This window comes from Symsagittifera roscoffensis, chromosome 4, assembly GCF_963678635.1.
Source record: "Symsagittifera roscoffensis chromosome 4, txSymRosc1.1, whole genome shotgun sequence".
NCBI lineage: Eukaryota > Metazoa > Xenacoelomorpha > Acoela > Convolutidae > Symsagittifera > Symsagittifera roscoffensis.
This window is the reverse complement of record NC_087065.1, coordinates 31,088,583-31,102,280: the sequence shown is the minus strand read 5'-3', so window position 1 is coordinate 31,102,280 and position 13,698 is coordinate 31,088,583.

Genomic DNA, 13,698 nt, shown 5'->3' with positions numbered 1-13,698 from the left:
AGGGCAAAGTTAGACTTCAGAACTGAAACTGAATTTAAACCAATCTATAAAATTTTTTTATCTGATTCTGTTAGATAAAAAAACAGCTAAAAACAGTACATACCTCGCAAAACAATGTTTCTTCAAAAAGCAGAGAGCAATTGCAGCTGCGACAAAATGAACACAAAAAGAGCTCACAAGGTAACAAAGAAATTTTTGATCAAACATCACACGCGGATCAGTTAGAGTAACAGCTCTATCTTGAATACGGAGTGTCATCAGAAAATTTCCGAAATTGAAGAAATCGGTCTGTTTTTCCGGCATTACTACCATAAATTGGGAAGTAAATAATCCTTTCTTTTTAACGCATTCTCAAAATATTGAGATGTAAAGTTTTGAAACCCTACGGCAGAGCAAATTCTCAATTACAGTCTCTCCTACAAGGAGACGTAAGTTCATTTTTTTCCCCTTTTTTAGCAGAAAAATTCTTTTAGAGGAAAAACCTTTTTATATTTTACCATGTTAGAATTGAAATAGTCTACATTAAAGCGGCTAGCTCACTCTACCACAGCCTCGAACAAATTAGCAAACCGGAAAAAAGACAGTTTCTGCCCAAAATATTGGCAATTACGGGACTTTCCTTAAACCCGAATACCACGAACCCACAGAAGAACCTCGCTAGTCAACTCTGCAGGGCACCTCTAGCAGAAAAACTTCAAGTGGTGGTACTTGGTGGCACGACATCATCAATAATTCTATCAACAGCCACCGCACAAATAATTACAGAGCTTCCACTGCAGAGGAGTTGACAGAACTCGTGAAGACACTGACAATTATCAGCGCAATTGTATACTGTCAGAGAAACGGTACACCAGATATCAGGAGTCAGCTGATCAGCTCGGGTATTCTTGTCATTCCTATTACGAGGTGTCTCATTTCAAAGAGGAAGAGAAGAACGGAGATGGTCAACGAATATCAGGCACTGGAGCTAAAGCCTTTGCGGATTGTGTTCGAACACCAAGACAACCTGCCAGCTGTTTTGTCCAAGCTTCGTTCAAACACGAAAAATAAATCTCAAACGAGAAGGAGGGCGGAAAAAAGAAGACTGGTGAACAGAGGCGAGGAAACAGCTTGTCCGACTGACGAGGAGGCTTCGACGGAGAGGGTGAGATAGAGTTGTGTTATTTGTGTTGCTTTGTGTCACGTAAGGATTAATCCTCGTGGCCTGCAAACCAATGAGCACAGTTGTACTCCCACCTCCAATCTTGATTTGGAATTTAAAAAACAAACTCATTTGGAAATTAGCCCGTGGTTATGCGTCCATATTTGTTAAATTTGTCGACTGTCACCAACGTGTAAACTTTTTGAGAGTTTGTTTAGAAAACGACCTTATACCTGATATTTTGAGATTCAGTGTACCGGAAATGGGGTGTTTTCGAACCAAGTGGTACACAGTTTTAAGAAAAAACTTCTAGGAACGGAGATCAACATGGCAAGGACAAATGATAAAAACGTTGAATTCAAACTAGAAAGGGCGAGAGGCGCAGTACAGAGGGTTGTAGATGAGAAGTTTTGGCCTTCGGTAATGAAATACTAAAGTCTCAGGGGACAAAGACAAACAGCATCAGTCAAAGAGACCCATCAGAAGAAGCTAATGAAACTATCAGAAAGGCAAAGCCGACCTCTATTACCAAATTGGGTACAACAAGTAATGGCATTAGGGCCAAAACAACCCGTTAGGGATAAGTTTAATGAGACGCACTTTCTCGCCGATAAAGACATCTTTCTGTCGGATCTCAAAAATCGTAAAATTCCTGGGGAGGCCTTTTGTGAGATCGAAGTTGCGACAAAAGCCTATGCCATAAGGGTGAAACAAACACCATCAGACAAGGGCGTTGAGAAGGCCCGAAAGTATCTGAAGAGTATTAAATTAGTTGCCGTACCATATGACAAGGGCGTGGGTTTTTGTATAATGATGAAGGACGCCTACGTGAACAAGTTGTCTGAAACATTAGATTTAAATCAATTCAGCGAAATTAAAGGAACAAGTGATGCGATTATTTTGAAGATAGATAGAGACATCAATAAAGAGTTGTTGGCTTTGAGGAAAAAAGACGAAATAAGTGATAATCTCTACACAATGATGAGGTCTACGGATGGCAGCCTGCCGGGCTTTATGGGTTGGAGAAGGTGCATAAAGAGAATACCCCATTAAGACCGGTCCTCTCATTGCCTGGTAGCTCTTATTATAACTTGAACAAGATTCTTGCAAAATTTTTCGAGAAAATTGAGGTCGCGAACATCGAAACCAACTCACTAGATGCGAGAGTCATCTTAGAGAGCATTAATCTTGAGTTCAATGAAAATTTGATATCTGTAGATGAGAAGAGTTTGTATCCAAATGTTCCACTCAAAGGAGGAAAAAACATAGCTATGAGAAACTGTAGAGCAAGATGAACCACCATGAAATGCTAGGAAAACCATGAAGAGACTATTGAACAAGGCAGCTAGCCAAGTCCATTTCAAGCGCATCGAAACATGGTACGTTCAGAAAGATGGTCTAGAAAATATCTGGCTGAAGCAGTACGAAACTTCACTATCGAGGAATATTCCCGAAATGTTTTTGACCGAAAAAGATCTGAGCGGAATCGGTCCCGAGTGCAATAAGAAGTTCACGTGCAGGTCAAAAGATGTAGAATGTGAATGCTATTTGAACTGGTATCACGTGAAGTGCGGTGATATATCAGATGATGAGTAAGGAAATATAAGTGAAACCGTCTGGTACTGTAGAAAATGCATCGCGATAAGAGACAAAAATAAGTCAGTGCAGCAAGCTAAGTTATTTCTCCGTTACAATGACGATATAGTGGGGACAGTGAGGGGTGATCCTGAAGAGCTGCTACATGCTGGACACTTACTACATCCAAATTTACAGTTCACAATAGAGACACCAAACACAAACGGGAAATTGGCATTTTTGGATAAACAAATTAATATTGACAAAAGCAGAAAACTAACTGTGGGGTGATCGAAAACCAACAAATACAGGTACCATACTAAGTTTTAGAAGCTGCGGCCCCCTTCAGTATAAAAGAAGTGTGATTGATGGAACTGTTCACCGGGTTTTCCGCAGTACGTCAACATGAGAAGAATATGATAAAGCCATGAAAATTAACCGCGAACAGTGGTTGGATAACCAATATACGGAAAGTTGTTCGTCGCGGGTTGCGTCGCATGCCCTTGAAAAGATCATCAGGGAGGGCAAAAACAAAAAGAACATGGCTGAGAAAAAGAAGTCCAATGATTATAGCAGTGATTCACCACCCATCTTGATGGTCCAATATAGGGCGAATCGCAGTCAGTCATTAGCAAAAAAAGTGCGCGATATTGCCAACGCGCAGATAATATTCACGACGAGGAAAGTGAAAACTTGCATGCCCTCTCTAAAATGATCCTTTTCCATTGAACTGAAATCAAAAGTGGTGTACAGACTTGAATGTGGTGGGAGCAAATCCATCTATGATGGCCAGCCGGTCCGACAGCTCACCACAAGGATTGAGGAACACCGAAAAGACGATACACCAGTTGGACAGTATATAAGGCAGTGTGGTAGTGAGAGTGGTAAGTCGGAGTTTAAATGGAAGATAATCGACTAGGCGTCCAGCAGCATTAAGTTACTTATATTAGAGGCGTTGCACATTAGGAAAGAGAGGCCGGCAATTAACACGCGCGACGTCTTTAGAAGTAGGGAGCTGACACTAAGGCTATAGTTTCAGAATCAAAAAATTCTGGCCAAAACAAAAAGTTTTAAAATAATTTACATGTAAGGATGGAATTAGCGACAAAACGAAATTGTAAAAACCAAAAAGGTGAAAACTCTCAGAAATTTGTGACTAAATGTTTAAAATTGTTACAAAATAGTTGTTACATAAGTTCAGTAATATTTGTAAAGTTGTGACATATTGTATTTTTTCAGTTTTGAAATAATGATGTGTATGACTTTTTTAATGATCTTGGATCATTTTGTACAGATAATTTAGAACTTTAAAACCCGAGGATGCGCAAAAATGTGCAAAAACTTTTATTTGAACTTACAATTTTAACGCATTCTCAAAATTTTTTAACTTCTAGGCTATCATCTTGAGAGCTAAAAATTATCGATCCCACGTGCAGGTCGGACAAACTCTCGTTAGCTAAGTTTATTGTGTCCTGACCAAAGTTCTGATGTAGTTGCGAGAACGTTTGAAACTTTGGGCCTTTCCGCCAGATTGACATAGTCGAATCCTCCGACGAGCAAGAAAAGAAAAATAGTAAAGTTAATTGCAAACTTTTTTTTATGAAAGTTAGGGTCGGAATGTTCTAGGATTTCAATTTTGAAAAGTTCGAATTGCGATGGAACATTTCTCGGAAATTAAGAAGAACGGCCATATTTGGCAAGAAAGAAAGTCGAATCACAGAATCAAATAAATTAAGACAGAAAAAAGTTAATAGGCGACAGAGAACAACGAAGTCTCTTATCACGATAACAGGAAACGATAAGACGCTTATTCAAATAAGAACAGACGAAACGAAGGTTCAGTGGGACATCCGGAGCGGATCAGTACCCTACTGTAACAACGTTATCTCCGGAAGAGCACGGAGTTGGAGGCCCGGTGACCAGAGACCATTATATGCTGAGAAACTATATAACTGACTTTTTAGCTGCATTGATGCCCTGAACAATTGAATTAACTCCTGTATTGTTTAGTATTTCAGAGCATGAGTAGCTAGGAAGAGGAAAGGGCCAATCAATTTTCAATGGGTTTAGTATATAACTGTCACTAAAAACATAGTAAAATAGGATGATTGAGCCTTGTTTTTAATGGTAGTCATATAGTCTGGGGATCCGAGACCAAGCTATGTGGTTATCTTCGCATGTAACAAAAGCTGATCAAAAATCGTTTGACTGATGGCCTAAAAATGGTAACTTTTTACTTAGCTTTAAACAGACCAGGAAATCAACTGGCAAGATCGAGGTGGTGAAAAACGGGTAGAATTTAGGTAGCTGAGGCCAGCCAGTCGTCAATAGGTGCTTTTCCTACGCTCTGTCACTATGTAGTATTTGGGCGAATGTTTCACTTTATTTTTGTTGTTTGTTGTTGTCGATTTGCGGCAATGGTGAAGGTTTATTAGTCCCAGTCGGTATTCTTTAAAATCAAGTCCAATTAATACGACAGTTCTAGCAATCACAATAATTGCCATGAACGGGTTCGCTCAGAAATTCTCTTTTCAGAGAAATTACGTGAAATTTTTTGGGGATCAAATGAGCCATCTACCCCTCCCACCCTTTCTCGAGTGTGGAGGGGGGAGATAGCTTGATAAATTCTTTAGACGTGTTTAAAACAACTTCAAAAATTTGATTGATATGAACTCATGCCCCAGATTTTTTGACGATAGTGGAACGCCAAAATTTACAAAATCAAAGCTCAATAATTACAGTCAGAGTGAAAAACAATTCAACAAAACGGAGGCACATAAAGCTACTTTTCTGTTTTAAATGGAAAAGAAAGCTACTGCGTACAATTTTGATATGCTGCGGAGAACAGTTTTTGGTATTCAGAGACAATGCTGGAGCACCAAACATGGCAAGTCACTTTCCTCGACGAAGCAATGGTCGCCAAAACAAAATTTTGCAAAAAAAGTTAAACGAATATCGACTTTTTCTTTGTGAATTTTTTTGTCGATAAAATAAATTTCAGACGGTCAACTAGTTGCAGACTACGAAATGGTGTCTTTTTAGATTGAATGAGATGATAGCAGCCGTAGATGACCTGTAATGATCTTCCTGGGTGCAAGCTCTCTATTTTTGTTTCAATTAAGAAATGAAAATAAACAATGTGTTCAAGACGTATGAAGAAAAAGTTTGCTGTGTTTGAGTGCCGGCTCAAGCACACAGATGGCGTTGCCACGTTGCACAGCGATGCTCAGCCGTTTTCCTAAAAGTAGAAAATTACGTTTTTCTTGATTTTTTGCATCAATGCGGCGGGAGAGTTCTTTCAAAAAGTTATAGCTGGTTTCACCTATACCTCCAAGGGTCTCGATTGCACCATGTTCAAAATAGTGAGAGGTTTCCAGCTGGCGATAATTGTTGCATTTTCTATCCTCTGCTATGTTGGCGATGACTAGGCCTTCTTGTTTTCCTGAGGAGATATTGGATGTCGCGAGTCTGTTGATGCATGTAAAATCCCAGGCAATGGGCTTGCCACGTTGCCAGGGTGTCAATGTGGTGCCGTCCGGTCGGCGTTCGTCATCACGGGGAAGGCCAGTAGGTTCAAGTGAGACGGGGGTTTGAGCGGTTTTAAAGGCGTCACGGATAACTTCATTGCATATGGTGTGTCTCGAGAACATTGAGGGGATTCGCGGGCAGACCAAGGCATGCGTGTCGTAGGATTCAAGAGTGGTGCCACACAGACATCTGTGTTTTAGGGAAACAGGGGCGCCCAATCTGATGCCACACGCGATGCGTAACTGGTCATTCTAGAGACAGAGACCAAGAGGATTGGAAGGAAGGGCCTTGAGCCAATCTCCTTCTCCTCGGCAGTTGACTCCTTGTAGGCGAGCTTTTTGAAGATCAGTTGCAGATTGCTCGATAAGAAGTCCAATATTGTTTTTCGAGACTGGATTTGTCCATTGTTTCTGAAGTGGTTTATTCATTGAAGCAGTTATACTGGAAGTTTCACCTGCCATTGATTGCCAAAGTGATAGTGCCTCTAGGAGAAACGAATCTGAGGGAGAATGATTATTTAACAGTGATGTGGCAAGTGAAGAGCAAGAAACGAACGATGCTATGAAGGCAGAGGTTGCTAGTTAAATTGGAGACTGTAGGCCGAATTCACCAAGCTTGACTTGTAGTGTCAGCTGAGTCCAAGTTTCCCTCCCAAGAGATATGTTCATGACTGATTCCATGGTGTCTTTCAGGTTTTCATGCATTTCTTGTAAGTTTTTATCATTTTTGAAGACATCAAAGGTACGAAATATGAAAAAAGTTTTGGTAAAGACCAGCAGTTTTAACGAGGAAGAATACTTGATGTTTGGAAATGTCTTTGATGTTGGTGCAAAAGCGTTTGAACTCTTCATTTTTCTTCTCGAGTATCGTGTCAATGCTTTTCTCGCCTAATGCTAAATCTAGAAATGTCACGTCTTCTACCGAGATCAATTCGATGCCCGTACAGATAGCGTTAAACTTCTCAAGAATTTTCACCGTGAGTTCACATTTGGTGGGTTTGATCATCAGTCGAAGTTTTCTGGCCTCATCAGTGAGTTTTTTCAAGTCTTGTAAGACGATTTTCCAGTTATCACCTGCCGATATGTCATCAAGGAAGCCACATTTGAATTTAGAAGCGAAGTTAGTGAGCGGATGATGAATAAAATTGCAGAATCCAATGGATGCAATCGGATCAATTTGCTGAAAGCCTTCGCTTGAAAGGATAACGTAGTGATTGTTGCACAAAAAAGAAGATTGTTCGTAACTGCGTTTTACGAATGGATAGATGTCTGGGGCATGTAATTTGAATGCATCCACCACGCAATCTCTTCTGACGGTTTTGTATGCGTTTGCAAAATCGATTTTGAGGAAGACCCTATCTTCGAGCATGTTGTTTATGAAAGATCGAGCAGCGTGGGCAGCCGCTTCTGCTCCAAAACGGACACCTGCTCCGAGTTGCATGGGTGCCATCATTGTTGCAATTTTTTTGGTGATAACACTGGCAGCGCACTTGCCTGCAAGTCGTCTGAATGTTTTGCCAACGGCAATTGGCCTTAAGCACCACATTTTTTGGAGCACTCTATTTGGAATACTCAACAATTATGCAGACCACAAAAAGATACATTTGATATACCAGGGTTTTTTCATTCCTCCATCCTGCCCTGTCTCAATTGTCATAAGAGGACACCAAAGTCAATCTTCAAATATATCAGCGAAGCAGAACCACAGCGGATTTGTTTTTTGGCTCGATGCAATCAACAACTCACTGTGGCCTCTTGTCAATAACTTCAACTCAACAGAAGGAATCAAAAATGCATAATACGAACGTTTTCGCACATTTACGCATCATCAGGTTTAAAAGAACTAATTTTTACAAAATGATCGTCGGTCATAAAAGTATCCTAAGACAGTGGTAAGTCGGAGTTTAATTGAAAGATCATTGACCAGGCATCCAGCAACATTAAGTTACTTACATTAGAGGCGCTGCACATTAGGAGAGAGAGACCGGCAATTAACACGCGCGACGAGTTTAGAAGTAGGGAGCTCTAGGGAGTTCCAATAAGGCTATAGTTCCAGAATTGAAAAATTCTGGCTAAAATAAAAATTATTGAAATTACTTATTGAAGCAGAATGGTAAATTGAACGTCCTACAAAAAAATGATTGAATTGAGATTTCTGTTTTAAAAGGAATGTGGTGGAGCAAATTCTGTCGACTATAAGTCATCTTCAGCTGTCTACCTTTAATCTGGTCGTTCAAATAAGCGACAAAACGAAATTGTGAAAACAAAATAGGTGAAAACTCTCACAAATTTGTGACTAAATGAATAAAATTATTACATAATACTTGTTAAATAGTTTCAGAAATTATTGTAATTTTGTGGTTGGCTGAATTTTAAAGTTTTGAAATAGTGATGGGTATGACACTTTTTATGATCTTTGATCATTTTGTACAGATAGGTGAGTATTTTAAAAGCGGAAGATGCACAAAAATGTGCGAAAACTTTTGTTTGAACTTACAATTTTAACGCATTTTGGTTATGCAAAAACGCGAGCTATACATAACGCTGGTATGGCCCTATCCAGCTTGTGCACTTACCGTATCTAAACGGAAGGGCCTCTTTTGTAATTTAGTTTTTTTTTTTTTTAAATCAACCAATCAAGGTTTGCAAATTTGAAATTCGCGCCAAAACTAGATCAAAATTATATCATCTAACATAAATTTCTGAGACATTCTATTATTTTATCTTTCAATTTTTTAAAACGTGATCACTTTTCATGTTACTTTTTTCCGCTTCTGAAACATGCCATTTCAATTTTCAATTAGCCAAAAAATCGATTTCCGAACTAGAGTTTAAAGGTACATTCCCTGCTCCTGAACTCATCACGCTGGTTTATTATCGGTCTCTCCTGTTCTGTGCGACGGCCTTCTATTTTGAAATTGGGGCTAGAAAAGCCCAGTCTTCGGACTAAACTTCAAAACGTTCTCGTGGCGGTCTTTTCTCTCGCCCTCCCATCGTTGGCAGTAGAGGAGGAAGTATTCTGTGTCTTCTTCGTCCTCGGTCTCGACGTGCAGCACGTGGGATCTTTGGCGTTTCCGTGTCTATGTTTTGTTTCTTTGAGTGGTAGGTGGCTGTTCAGTCGGAGTCAGTACAAGGTAGTTTCGTCGGTCCTCGATCTGCCTGCAACTGCTTCTATGAACTCGCCACCTGTAGCTCTTTTGAGTATTGGTTCTGGATCTGTCTTCAGCAATTAGTGTTCTAGAAAGCGCAATTCTGTCTCATGTGCGCGAGGTAGTGGCTGGGGTCCAGGTTCTTGATCTTGCTGAAACGCCTGGCAGATTCCTCTTCCGCAACATGAAGGAACGGCGAAAGCCGAGCTTCGTGACAGGTTGCGAAGGCGATCGATTCTTTGGGCGTTGCCGTGATGATTCTTGTCAGTTGGTAGTTTAATTATTCCAGTTTGACTCTGTTATTTTGGAAGGTAAAGGTGTACCAGACACCGGCCGCGTAGAGTCCACCAGGTCGTGCGTACGCGTTAAGAAGTGTCTGAGTGCAGAGACTTGCATGCCCCAGTCGGTACCTGCTAGCTAGGACCTAAATGATCTTCTATCTTGACTTCAACTTGCTGCAGGCGGTTGCGGTCTGTTCGGTGACCCGAAGCTGAGATTCGAAGGTGATCCAAAAAATTTCCGGGCCTTTGTTTTGAAAGTCAGCGCTGTACTTCACCGGGTCGCCGGTGATACAGAAGGGGAGGCTTCGTTTTTCCTGCCGTCCACCTCGTATCTAACGAGATCACTAACGCTTCAGTCTTTGACGCGCAGATCTTCAGCAGGTGGTCTTCTGCCCACTGGTCAACTGCTTCGGGTGCTAGACGCATGTGACTTGCTGTCTCGTCTGGAGTAGAGCCCGACAAGAAGAGCGAAAGTTCTCCGCGTATACCTCCGGGTTGGATCTGGGGCGGTCTGCCTGATATAAGGAGGCACGAAGGCGGTGAACAGCGTGAACAGTAACGATGACAGAGGGGAACTTTGCTGGACTCCCGCTTGGATTACTCTGAAACGAATGCATCGGTGCTTTTACTGAATGGCCGATCTCCTGTCGGAAAGGAAAACCTTCAACCAGTGCAGGATGGCATTTCGTTGCGGGCTAGGTCTCTGATTAGACCGCCGCGCTATACCGCGTCGAACGCAGCTTCGAAATCGACTACTACGAGGAGGCTCCGCTTGCGATCTTGCAGGGCGTCGAAGCAATACTGAGCGAGAAGCGCTGTGCCATCGGGGGTAGACCACTTCGCTGAAATCCTGACTGTTCCTGAGGAATGAACGAAGGATATTCTCTCAGCCCAGGTCTTCTTTCTGCCTCTGACATTGAACTCCAGGACCTTCGAGCAAGACAAGAGGCTCACGGGCCTGTAGCTGCGGATCTTGTCTGCCGGTTTCTTCTTCTTGTGGATCGGGATGATCAGTGCGGAACGCCAGCTGCTGAGCAATTTCCTGAGTAGCCAGCAGGGAGAGTTTCCACTCATGAGTCATCTTTTTCAACATGAGAGGGCGGATCGCATCTTCTCCCGGCTCTCTGTTCTTCAGTTTGTGCAGAGCAGTCTGCAGCGCGGCATGACTGAAGTCATATTTCGCAATCTTCGTGAGAGTGGATGTTGTCTCTCAGCCCACCTGACTTCCGCGTACGTCTTGTCTTGATGGCTGAGTCGGCTTTCTGTTGGTCGGCTAAGGCTGACTACGCCTTGCTTGATTGTCGCGTCTGGGAGTCCTGATCGTTGTCCTCCTGTCCAAGTCCTTGAGAGTGTTCCAGACCTTGGACGTTGGGGTGTTAGGGTCCAGATCGGCCACGTACTCTAGCCTTCGTTCTAATTGCGGGAGAGATCTTCGTCTTGAGTGTTGGCCCGGAAACGACGGAGGGTTCTGTTCAAATTCGTTTTGGCATTCGCGCAATGTGTGTTCCACCAGGGTTTGCCGGTTTTCTTCCTGGTGAGAGGAACACTCCTCTGCGCGGCTCCAAGAACGGAGCAAGTGAAATACTTCACTTGTTTCCCAAGGAGGCTTCAGCTGTTTGGGAGAGGGGTATCCGTCAGGACGTCCTGGCACCTGTCCCAGTCAGTTTTTTTTTGATGTTCAGTTGCCGTTGTTCTACCTGATTTCTGTGATCTTCCCTCCCTGTCAATCAGAATCGGCAGATCATCGGAACCGATGCTGTCTAAGGTTTTCTACGAGAAAGCCTGGGAGCTGGACGAGTGCACGACGCTGATGTCCGAGGCTGTGCCTGTGCCATCGCTCTTCATGCTGGAGAAAGCCTGGGAGCTGGACGAGTGCACGACGCTGATGTCCGAGGCTGTGCCTGTGCCATCGCTCTTCATGCTGGTGGGAGCGCTTTGGTTGAGGATGTATATCCTCTTGTCAATGGCCCAGTCGTCGATTTCTTCCCCCACGATTCGTGCGCATTGGCGTCAGCGCAGATAATGCTGCTTTTGTATGTCGGCCTTTATATAATCATAATAATAATATTAATAATAATAATCATAACAATACAGAATTTAGGAATATAATCCATGGGCTAAATCAAGTTCCCATTTAAAAAAATTTTAGCTGATGTCAAAGTTTTTTTAAGTTTGAGCAGCAGCTGTTTTAAGTTTGAGCAGCAATTGACTCGCCAAGTACATTAATTGCTCTCAGTAAATTTTTCATAGAAAAGTTTCCATCATATTTATGTCAGTTTTTCTCTCAAACTTTTGTAATCCATCGTTATCAGGTCGAATCCAAGACAGTTGACAATTTGTTTAGCAGAAAAGGTACTCGTTACCAGAAATTAACCTTGCTCTTTGGTTTTTTCAGCTTTGGGATATGGAACGCGTTTCTGTATACTTGTCGAGTCTCGAAGAAATTTTTGGTGCAGGCCATAATGTGATTGTAATTATAACACTCATGGTTGTTGTTAACAACTTTGTGGCAGAAAAGGAGGTCGTGCTTTTCATGAAAGAGATAACAATCGAAATTTTTCATGTCTTCGTTTATAAGGCAAAGCCGAGGAGCTTAGGATCCATCTGGTAGCTTTCGTTTGTACACCTTCAATGCCTCTCAGTTCTGATTTGTTTGGCTTCCACACCTCAGATCCGTATGATATAATTGGTAGAATGTAGCCACAGTATGCATTTGTTTTTGATGATAATGATGACGAGTTTGACCAATTTTGCTTGATTTGGAAAAGTGCTCCTTTGGCTTTTGACACTCGCTGTTCACAGTTGGCAGACCAGGTGAGATTTTTCCATGCTATGATTCTCAGAACTTTCTCGCGATCAGGCTCTGAAAGCTCGTATTCACCTATAAAAGTTTTATGCGATGTATAATCTAATTTGAAGATCAAATTATGACGTTTTGATACATTTAAACTCATTTTGTTATCACAGCACCATTTACTGAGATAATTCACGTCTCGAGAAAAAAAAACAATCATCAAGCTTGAAAGTTTTTGTCAATTAAGACATCATCAGAACAACTGCAATAAAAAACCACAAACATCGTAAATAATAAAAAACCACATCAAATCAGAGAATAAAACGTACAATTTGATTTAACATAAAACGCTAAAAGAAAAAATAGATTAAAAACGCTGTGTCAGTCAGCGCTGCTGGTACTCCTCACGCTGATTCAGGGCTGGAACTTTCCTCGAGATGAAGAGGGCTTCGAGAGTTAGCAATTTCTGGGTGTCAATGCTCCTGTCCAGAACCGTGCACTGCAAGTCCGATGAAAAATTATCGCCTCCGCACTCTCACAGGTGGGCGCCAACAGGTGAGCCGTGCCTTTGGTGCTCCTCCAGTCTGGTTTTAAAATCCCGGCTGGTTTGGCCGACATAGAAGGCTTTGCAACCTCTAAACGTGAGTTGATAAGCAACACGACCACTTTAATGAGGGCAGGCAGGATTTCAACCTCCTGGTAGTGAAGATAACTGAGACTCCGGTAGCTTCTCTAAGGCGTTTGGAGCACTCGTCAGACACACGACCTCTATACAGCAAGACGACGGCGCTTCTCTCCATTTTGCATGCAGCCTTCTGCTCCAGTGTGTTGACTCACGTCTCCAAAAGCTTCTCAACAGCGGCAAGAACAATGGGAGAGTAAAAAGAAGGTGGATACTGATTAGCCTCCCAATTCGCTGTGGCTTTCTCATGATCGTCGTTGAAAGCCTCCCACGTCAAAGTAGCATGATGAATCCTGTCGATTTGGCCTTCGACGATGTTCCGCTTGTGTTTGTTGGGAGCAACTGCAAGGTAGCTCAACGACAGCCCTGTGTTCGTCGGCTTAGAGTACCAGGACGTCTGCAACCAACTATTTTCTCTCGTAACCAACATGTCGAGAAAAGGCAAGGCTCCGTCAATCTCGAGTTCTTTCATGAGCTACCGGTTCGCATGCAGCTTGTTTGCTGTTTCGACCAAGTTGATAATTTCTGACATTTTCACAGAGCAGAGAA